Raw genomic sequence first — 11,107 nt, forward strand, 5'->3', positions numbered from 1 at the left:
ATCTGCACACTGGAAGAATCATTAGAACCACCAGCAATACGTTTACCTCTTGTATCGGTGTGTTGGGTCTCCATTGCTATCTGTTCAAAGAGTTCATATGTTTCTTCTGGAGTTTTAGTCTTATAAGAACCACCTGCAAAATTAGTGAAAATATTATGGCTAGGGGGGGTTAGTCCTTTATAAAACATACGCATCTGAAGCTTCAATGGAATCCCATGATGAGGACATTGATTGAGCAGCCCGTTGAATCTCTCCCATGCTTCACAAAGCGACTCATCATCTTGTTGTGCAAATAGAAGGATCTTGTCCCTGAGCATGTCGGTTTTTTGCGTGGAGAAATATTTCTCCAAGAACTTCTTTTGAATGGCTCCCCAAGTCATGAGTGAACCAGGCTTCAAAGAATTCAACCAATATTTCGCCTTATCTTTCAAAGTGTACGGAAACACTCTCATTCGAAGTTGCTCTTCCGTCACACCTGTCAAGGGAAAAGAGCTCACAACATTAAAAATATCCTTTATATGAGTTAATGGATCTTCATTAGGTAAACCATAAAAAGAAGGGAGCATATTAAGATGAGAAGATTTAAGCTCATAGTTTCGAGCTGCGGTGGGCAGCAAGATGCTTGAAGGGGATGCTGGAATTGTTGGGATATCAAGGTCTCCCATGAACTCATTGGCAGCCATCTCTTCTTCTTCTTGGTCTGAACTTGATTCCGAATTTGAAGGTGAAGACCCTGGGAGGTCAGTGTGGATAGCAAGACCTTCAAATGTGGCAATGGCTTGCTCTTTTGCAGTTGCTAACTCTCTTTCTAGACGATTCTGAATTTCAGAGATCACCCGGTTTGGTTGCAAAGATGGCCCTGCGTTCAAAGATCTCGAGCGTTGGAATGAAGACCTCACTTGTTCAAGGAAAGGATTACTAGACATAAACTACCTGAAACAGAAAATAATTTGAGTTAATTAGTACTTCTAAAAGAATAGGGTAACTTTGGGTACATAACCAGGGAAGAACTTTCATTCAGTCCCCGGCAACGGCGCCAAAATTTGTTGTTAAAATGTTAACTCGCAATTGTACGGGCCAATTAGTAGTATAGCAAGACAAGTACGAGGTCGTACCCACGAGGACTGAGAAGTTAAAACTAGTTATGTACTTAGATTACCAAATTCAAGAAAGTAGGAGGTTAAGTCTAAAACAGAATTTAAAGCAAGAGTGGTTGTAATTGTTGAACAAATGAGGCAAAACGAAATTTCAAACAAAAGCAAGGTGAACAAATGTAACAAAAGAGTACTTTTGTAGGCTGGAAAACAGGTTGGGATACTAGGGCATTCGATTCACCATAACAATTCAATTCTGGGTTATAAGGAGTCAAGTGACAAGTCTCATTCGGATTCAAAGGTTGATTCTAGCTAAAGTATGATTAGGCCATGGTGTCTGGTCCTAACCTTGTGCTCCTAATTCCCTAACTTGATCATTTGTTGTCTAATCTAAATTAAGCATTAGGAACCCATTAAGCATAGAAGAACAATTTAAACAACCAAGCATGTATCTAATCCCTGTTGTCGAATGTCCATACATACTTTTCTTATTCATAGTTCAATTAAAATCAAAGCATGGTGTCTACTCTTGATTCAAACCAAGGTAGCTAATATACAAGTTCTAATGGTGATCAATCATCCAAACAAGCATATTAACTGATAAGCATAAAGAATAGGAATATGAATCATGAATCAAACTTGAAACTCAAAACTTCAACTTATAAACCCAGAATATTCATGTTAGGTTACATCATAGCCCTAGTTATGAATTTAGCTACTCATAATGGAAATGAAACTTAAGCAAAAATGAGAAAACATATTGAATGCAATAAGAGTAGAGAAAACCAATTCTGAAGTTGCTTGTGGTTTCCAAGGCTTCTCCAGGTGCTTATCCACTTCTAATGCTACTCCAAGAACTTTCTCATGTCTAGAGTATGGCAACTAAAGAGGTGATTTGGGATGAGTTTGGGTGGCTGGTGATGGCAGAGAAAGAACAAATTCGTAGGAATATGGAAGGAAGGCTTGCTGGAGTTCCTCCTTTGATTTTGGGCTGAATGAAGTGATATAGGATGGCTGGAGTGAATTATTGGTGAATGGAGTGACTCCTCTGCACTTGAGTAGCTGACACACCTCCCTTAATTACCTCCCTTAATTGCTCAACATGTCAGGTCTAAAGTCAAGAAAAGACCTCCCTTAATTGCTCAACATGTCAGGTCTAAAGTCAAGGAAAGACCTCCCTTAATTGCTCAACATGTCAGGTCTAAAGTCAAGGAAAGACCTCCCTTAATTGCTCAACATGTCAGGTCTAAAGTCAAGGAAAGACCTCCCTTAATTGCTCCCTTAATTGCTCAACATGTCAGGTCTAAAGTCAAGGAAAGCTGTGGTGAGTCACATGGCTCAAAGAAAGTATCCAAGGCTCAACAACTGGAAAATGCAATCCTGAGCTTGGTGTGCATATGGGCTCACGAATTGGGCTCAACTTAATTATCTGATGCATTTGAGTAGTCCATCTTGAAGTTCAGACTCTCATCTTTCCAACTACATATTATTTGGGCCAATCCAAGTTCGGAGAAAGATGTTAAGGCCGAAATGAGTTGCTAACCCAGTCTGCTCGTTTTTTGCACCATTTTGCATCTTTTCTTATCCAAAGACACCATTGTTACCTAAGGCCCAATGAACTGAATGATAAACAGAAAAGGGATTAAAAGCGCACGTTTGACTCAATAACATAACCAAATCATAAGCAAGAAGGGTACAAAATGATATACAATTGTGAACTTATCACTCTACCTGTTTATGTGCTTGGTTTGGATTAATTTTGAGGTTTTAGATATCGATTTCTAACCCCCAATTATGCCGACTGTTTTGGCTTCGTTCCTGCTAGTTCCGGTCAATTTTTGGTTGTGGTCAAAGAAAAAAAAATGCTCCCCTAGTTGTTCTTGATCTGTTGGTATAGGCATTGTAGGGTGTTTCGAGAAATTTCGGTCCGGAAATTTCTCAAGACACCCAAGCGCTGCCGGTGGTGGGTGGCAATGCGTTGGCCACTGTATGCTTGGATTTGGAATTGGTTGTCGTTTGACTATTGAACGGATATTGCACCTATTATGCGATATCCGGGTTCGATAGGTTCGGACCGTTTGATCGGTTCCAATTTCAACTATGTTGTTCTTGGTACCTCTAAGATTGTGTAGGAGCTTTCGGATCAGAAATCGGAGTTCGTGGGCTTTGCTGGCCCTACTGACCAATATGGAAAGTTTGACCGCTCGATTGACCATGAGTCTTCCGGGACTATATGATCCTTCGGGAAGCACTAGAATGACCCTATAAACCTTCTTAAAGGTTGTGCCCGAGAACTAGAGTTTCGAGTTAAAGTTCATTGTTGGGTATGTTTGTTAATTAAGTTCGTTTATTCTCTCGAATAGGTAACACACTTCGCGTGCTCTAGAGGAAGAGTCCTCTCAAAGTTGAGCAGCATTGGACTTGCTGTGAGTGGACATATGTTTTTAAATGAACATTGTTTTTCAAACATGGAATTGCTTGCATAAATGTGATTTGATTGGAAAATTGATTATTTTGGGTTGATTGAGATTATGGGATTATATTATCGGGCTAGTCTTGGCTTTTGCAATGTGATATTGGATTTCCAGGGATTATTATTATTATTTTATTATTATTAAAGTATATGGATTTGGATATATTTTGGGATATGAGATTTATGTGGCTACACACCATTTTTGTACTTCCCCTGGTTCGATATGAAAAGATGGAATTATAGAAAAGAATTAAAGTTGGTCTTTGGGACCCATCAGGGCACACAATACTTTTTGGGAGATGTGTGAGGATGTTAGTCTACGCGTATGATTGGATTCAGCCACACGTACGATGCAGGCCCCTGTGTGCATGCTAGGGAGCAATAGTCTCCCGGTTGAACTGCTCATCCCTTGCCACATGTATGATGCAGGATCCCAACATGTGGTTGAGAACAAACAGTCCTTGAGTTGGATTGTTTGCCCTGGTACATATCTTGTTATGGTGAATGTTTGTGTGTGTCTCTATATATATATACGGGTATATGTGGTATATGTGAATTTATTTCCAGGTTGAGGCTTCTTGAGCATGTGCATTGAGAGTACTCTGCATAGGTATGAACATTTGAAATTAATTTCAGAATTGAGATGGGATATTTGGAAATTACTTGGCTTATTGTATTTTTACAAGGGTATGATTGCCGAAAAAAGAATTTTGGGTTTCGATGGTTATATTTTATATTAATGGGTTTACTTTAGTGGTGTTGAATTTATGGTTTTACAATAAGGATTAAATTAACAAGTTTACATTATTTTCTAAAACGGATGGGTTATTTATGTTGCATATAAACGAAGGGGTCATCGTTATCTGCTCCGTAGCAGTGTGCTACTATCACTCTGTACATTTTATTTTTCCCCGGGTTGTAAACTTAATCTTTAGTTGCTCTGTTTGCTCGTTTTGAGTTTGGGTAGAAAGCATGAAGCCCATTCGAATAGTCTTAGCTGTTGTGTGTGACTTCACTTTGTGCATGCTGGAAGTTGGGTTTATTCTGGCACTTGTTTGCAGGTACTGTAAATTGGGAAATATTCCAATTACAGTGGGGACTCTGTCGAAATTTTGGTAGAAGTCGAATAGTCTATCAGTTTAAATTGGGCTAAAGGACTTTTTAGTTGTTGTAAAACTAAAAGCTGAGTTTGCTGCAGAATGAGTAAAATGAATGCGAGACTGATTCATTGACTTGAAGTCTAATTAATTACAAATGCAAGTAACAGAAAGCTAGAAAATAAAGCAACCTCTAATCCCACGACTAACAACTCCTAATAATCTGGGATTCTCCTAAGGAATAGGTAAAAGCAACAGACTTCCTAACAAATAGGAATTTATTGAAAAACAAATGACTACATATCTTAACACCCTCCCTTAAACTGAATGCCATCTATGCAATCAATTTAAAAAGGAACTTGAACAAACTCCAAGTAATCCAAGCAACTTCTCAAATGCTTCCAGCTTTAGAGGTTTGGTCAGGATATCTGCAACTTGGTCTTCACTTCGACAATAAACCAAATCAATGGTTTTCTCAGTTACAAGATCACGAAGAAAATGATACCTCACATCTATATGCTTGCTTCTTCCCTGTAAAACTGGGTTCCTGGAGAGTTTAATAGTTGAACTATTATCTCAATGAATCACAGTAGGCCCATGTTGATGAAACTGTAGCTCTTCAAGAATCCTTCTCAACCAAATTGCTTGACATGCATAGGTTGCTGCAGATACGAACTCTGCTTCAGTTGTGGACAAAGTTACAGCCTATTGCTTCTTTGATGCCCATGATATGGCACTTCAACCCATCATAAACACATGGCCTATTGTACTCCGCCTATCATCCAAATCACCAGCGTAATCACTGTCAATGAAACCCGTCAAAATAGGTCCTCCATTTTTCTTGTAGAAAATACCAAAATTTGTTGTTCCTTTCAAGTAACGAAACACTCTTTTAGCAGCTCTGAGATGCAGCTCCGTTAGTCTTTCCATATACCTGCTAATTAGACACACTGCATACATAATATCAGGCCGAGTGGCTGTCAAGTACATTAAACTTCCAACAATTTGTTTGAAGTAAGTATTATCAACACTCTCTCCATCAAGATCACTTGAGAGCTTCAATTCCGGTTCAGTTGGAGTCCCAACTGGATTATAATTCTCCATGTGAAACCTCTCCAAAATCTCCTGAGCATATTTCTTTTGCCCAATAAAAAATCCAGTAGCTGTTTGTACTACTTCTATACCAAGATAATATCTCATTTTTTCCAAATCAGTCATGTCAAAATCAGCCATCATTGAATTCTTAAAATCAACAAACATAGCCTCATCATTGCCCGTAAAAATAAGATCATCAACATATAAGCGAACTATCAGGATTTTACCTTCTGCTCCATACTTGATGAATAAAGTGTGCTCATATGGACATTTGTTGAAACCTGCCTTTTCAAAGTATGCTTCTATACAACTGTACCAGGCTCGAGGTGCCTCTTTCAGGCCATATAAAGCCTTCTTTAATCTGTAAACCTTATGTCCATTACCCTTTATCACATAACTAGGAGGCTGCTCAATGTAGACTTGCACAAGTAGTTCGCCATTAAGGGAGACCGATTTCACATCAAGCTGGAAGATGGGCCATGAGTTTTGTGCTACTAATGAGACTACTAACCGAATTGTATCCTATCTTGCAACAGGAGCAAAAACCTCTTGATAATCAACTCCATGCTCTTGATTGTCCTAGTCCCTTTAGACGTCTACAATTGGGTGAGAACTGATGTTGTTTATAAATTACAAGATCACTTATTATGCATTTGCCGTCATCTTCCATTATTAAAACATCTACAAGTGGGTAAGTACCGACGTTGTTTGAAGTTACAACGTCATTGTTTATATATTTGTCGTCGTTGTAGTCCTTTAAGACGTTTATAAGTGGGTAAATAACGACCTTGTTCGAAGTTATAACGTCCTTTTTTATGTATTTATCGCCATTGTAGTCATTTAAGACGCCTCTAAGAGGGTAAATACCGACGTTGTTTAACATTACAACGTCAGTTTTTATGTATTTATTTCCGTTGTACTCCTTTAAGACGTCTATATGTGGGTAGATACCGTCGTTGTTTAAGGTACAACATTTTTTAGTATTTTTAATGTGGATTATTGCTTTCCTTAAAAAGTATCTGGTAGACGTCATTTTTATATATAAACCATCGTGTTTTTAGTAACTACATGTCATTTTGTTGATTAACAGTCGATGTTTTGTTTTCAACTTTCACAAGACGACAGTGTATGAAATAATCGTGTTGTTGTCATTGTCATGGGATGTTGGTTTAGTGAATTACTGTCATGTTCAACGGTAAGCCATTCATATACACATACATCTCCTTAGTCATTGACTGTTCACTAATTACAAAAAAAAAATATGTATATTGTAACACAAAATATCTAGTCCATATGAAGGCTCACAAATTCTGTCCATTCCTTCCTAATTTCATCAATGTCTTCTTGAGCATACAATATGGGTTCTTTTCTCTTCTCAAACCGCAAAAAATAAGCAATGATTATTCAAAGATACAACAACGGACATGTTATAGTAATACAAACGACGGTATTTAAAAAACCGGCCTAAAAAACTGTCGTGTTATAAAAATAAAATCTTAAATTTAGACTTTTTCCAATTACAATCATCGTAGTTTACAACAACAACAAAAAAAAAAAAACAGAAATTAAATCTTAAATTTTGACTTTTACCTACTTCTCAAATTCTAGGGTGGGATCCCTGATTATATCTATCATAAAACGCCTACGAACACACATTACAATGTAGTAAATCAACTTACGTGTTCACTACATGTTTGCATTCCTCGTCAACCGTGCCATTTTATAATGAATCCATATAACATACAGTCTCTTTTTTTGGTCTCACAATTATCAACACCCAATGACACCTACACAAGATGAGGAGAGGTTAAATAGTTTAGACCTACTGCCTAATTACAAAGAAAATCTTGTTAAGGGGACTAACCCAAGATTATAAGGCACCAATAAAATTTGATCCCCATCTGCCTTTTTAAGGTGATTTGCTAGATGTCGTGATCTTTGAGATAACAGTTCAGATTGAGCACTAACTTGGGCAGGGTCGACAAGGCCAACAAGGTTTACCATATTTGCCATTTTTAAGAAGTCAAATAGGTACCTAAATATATGAAATCCAATGAGTTATTTATTTTAAAGAACGAAGTTTGAATCTATCTACTGCCTGGGGGGTGCAAAATAGAAAAGTGTAAGTGGACAAAAACAAAGTTTCGTTAGTTAAAAACAACATATAGTAACCCCAAGGTTGGAAAACAATGCAAAAAATTTGAACTCAAAACCATCATAGATTTTATATATAGCCACGTCAAAACCACGATGAAATTCATATCTCATAAAGATATCCAAATATCCATCCCATACGACACTATTTCCCCAAACCACTCTCTCGAAACACATGCCCATTGCCACGGCGAGTTAGGAAGTATCCTCACTGATAAACAAGAAGGAATTCATACATAAATACATACATACATACATACATACATACATACATACATACATACATACATACATACATACATACAAATACATATATAATATCATATACACAGATATATAGTTACGACCACTACCAAGTTTGTATCGGGGAAACAATCCAACTGGGGGATTGATTGACTAGTCCACATCGAAGAATTCTCAATTGACCATGTGGCTAGGGAACGAGCCGTCTAACTGGGACTAAGCTCATGAGCATGCACAACGGAATCCTCAATACTCGTGCACCTGTGACAAGTCTTACACGTGCAGAATAACCCCGCTAAGGGTCTACGAAACACCCCCTCAAGGGTGCCCAAGTTCTGACATATCCGAATATCCATAGTTCCCAATTTCCAAATCCGGGGAGGTACAAAGGGTAGTGCTTATAGCATTTCAAACTGACATAAACTATCCACTCTCTTTCCATAATCTCATTACCAACACCCCATGTACCCCACACATAACTAAGCATAGATAGAAATTCTCGAAAATAATATATATCAACTCAAGATACTCGCAACATGCCAAAACCCAAATATATTGCAATTACTTTACAAAAATATCAAGTTTCAACTATTAATTATATAATAGATTCAATGAACCATTAAATCATTATGCATAGTTTTTTCATCATAAAATAATGCATATTAATTGAAAACAAAGTCCACTCACTAATAGTCCCACGCTGCTTGACCCTAAGAGGGTCCCGCCTACTAAGTATGAGTAGCCGGAGTACCTATTTCAGAATACGAGGACGAGATTAACATAAGATACGTCGAACTAGAACATTAAATAAAATCCTAGTTTCCCGGGATTCAAGTGTGTGTACATCGAACAAGAAGATCTTAAGTTCCAATTACGTGTTTCGGATGATGGGTTAGCCTTGGAAGACACGCAGTGAACCGCATGGTCAAACTTTATGAATTGGGCCAATTGGGCCGTGGGGCTCACGACCTCCAATTTCCGATCCACAAGGTTTATTATACATGACCTATAAGGTTGGTCCAAATCGAATGGTCGGATCGCTCGCGATTGCACGATGAGACGGTTACTGTTTAATCTAATTTTAACTCATTGAATCGAAGCATCCGGGACTCCGATTCATAATCTGCGAATTCCTACACGATCCTAGAGGTGCGTAGATCAACGTACATGAAATTGGAGTCGATCCAACGGTCCGAGCATGTCGAACGCGGATAACGCCCTATATGCGTTATCCGATCGACAGTCAAACGACAACCGAATTCAAATCCGAGCATCTCGTCGTGTCAGGACGACATGAGAATCATTTTAGGATCCAATGGCCCACCACAAAGTGGCCCACGAGCCGCCACAAAACTACCAAACAACACTTGATAACAAGAGAGGAGCTTGTAATTTCAGTTATACTAGGTCCGAGTGGCCTAAACTTGTTGCATGGCCACCATCTTTGGATATGTTGTAGAGAACAGAAAGCTGAACAACATTCAAGAAGCAACCTTAGTCATCTGAGCAAGGGAAATCGACATCCAAGAGTGAATAAGTTGCTGTAGAGTTAAAACAGCAGAACAGAGGACTTAGTAAACTTTAACAAGATTTTGCTGTGAATTTTGGATATGTGTAATAGTTCCCTAATGAAGGAACAGTTGTTATGAAGAAACTGTTGTCGAATGATGTTGATGCTCAAAATGGCTCGGCCACTATTTGAGTCCAACTTAGTGATTAGAGGTACTAGGTCTTCAGCAAGGAAGAGGGCTGAAGCCCTTGGGTGAAATGGATTGGTAAGACCTGCAGAAGGTAAAAAGAGGAGAAGCAACCGTTAAGCTTCGGACACCGGTGTGGTGCCGGCCGAAGGCTCTTCGATGCCTAAGTCAGTTACGGGTAGTAATTCTGGCAGAGTAACAGTAAAAGTAGGAGAATAGTTCTTGGTTTTACCTGGGTACTGTTCCCTATTTATAGGGAGGTGAAAGTGGGAGTTTTGCACAAAGTTCCAATGGGGGATTTTGTGCAAGCCGTTGTGGTGGCGACACGTGTCCTGGAGATTAGGTTTGGCATTTGGGAGCTTCGGCAGGTGTGTCTTCCTTCGGCATGGGAGAAGGCGTGGTTGCCTTGGTGCTAGTTGCTTTGGTGCTGGGTCTGCTCGGTTCAATATGGTGTAAACAGTAGTCCCCCAAGTTCGCGGTCGAGAAGTAACTTCTGGGTTGGGAACTTGTGAGTTTTGTAATTGTAACCGAGCATTCCAGCTTCGTTGGGAGTCGTAGGGCACTTCCTAGTCCCCCAAGTTGGCAAGCTAGGAGTTGCGTCAACACATGGTAGCTGGGTACCTGGATACCTGGGTACGTTGCAGATAGGATGGGAGCTGGGTCCGTAGGGGAGCCATACCTTCGAAGGAGCCGGGTCCTTTGAAAATTTGTTTAGAGAAGAACGAATGCTTCCATGATTTGTCCATGGCCCTTGCCGTTCGGCAAGGGTCTAGCTATTTTTGTTTTGAGCTCGGGAGCTAGGCCTTCGAAGGAGCTAGGCCATTTTGAAAATTTTCGACTCTAAAAATTTTCATGGCCCTTGCCGCTCGGCAAGGGTCTAGTTTTTTTTTTTTTTTTTTTGTTGAAAAATGGCCGGGCCATTTTGGGAGTTTAGGACTACAAACAATATTTTTCATGGCCCTTGCCGTTCGGCAAGGGTCCAGCTATATTTTTGAATTGGAGCTGAGCCTTTTTTGGTTGGGGCTTCGGCAACATATTGGACTTGGGCCCAAGATGGGCTTCGGCCATGTAGGAACGCTAGGGTTTGGAGTGGTATAAAAATGGGGTGCTTCATGCCGTTCGGCAAGGTTGGAGAAGAAAAAATTCTGAAGTCTCAACTTGCCGTTCGGCAACTTCTTGGATGCAAGGTTGGTCGTTTAGGGACTTTGGATTTAAGGGAGGAAACAAGAACTTGACGAGCTGTGATCTTGCCGT

At 39.4% G+C, this 11,107-nt stretch overlaps 1 non-coding gene across 1 annotated transcript; it reads left to right on the top strand.

Moving 5' to 3' along the window:
• Positions 1-210: 210 nt before the first annotated feature.
• On the top strand, positions 211-317 carry LOC117613580. Its single transcript, XR_004583742.1, has one exon. It is a non-coding gene; the product is annotated as a small nucleolar RNA R71 (small nucleolar RNA).
• Positions 318-11,107: the final 10,790 nt, after the last annotated feature.

Source organism: Prunus dulcis, unplaced genomic scaffold (genome assembly GCF_902201215.1).
Source record: "Prunus dulcis unplaced genomic scaffold, ALMONDv2, whole genome shotgun sequence".
Lineage (NCBI taxonomy): Eukaryota > Viridiplantae > Streptophyta > Magnoliopsida > Rosales > Rosaceae > Prunus > Prunus dulcis.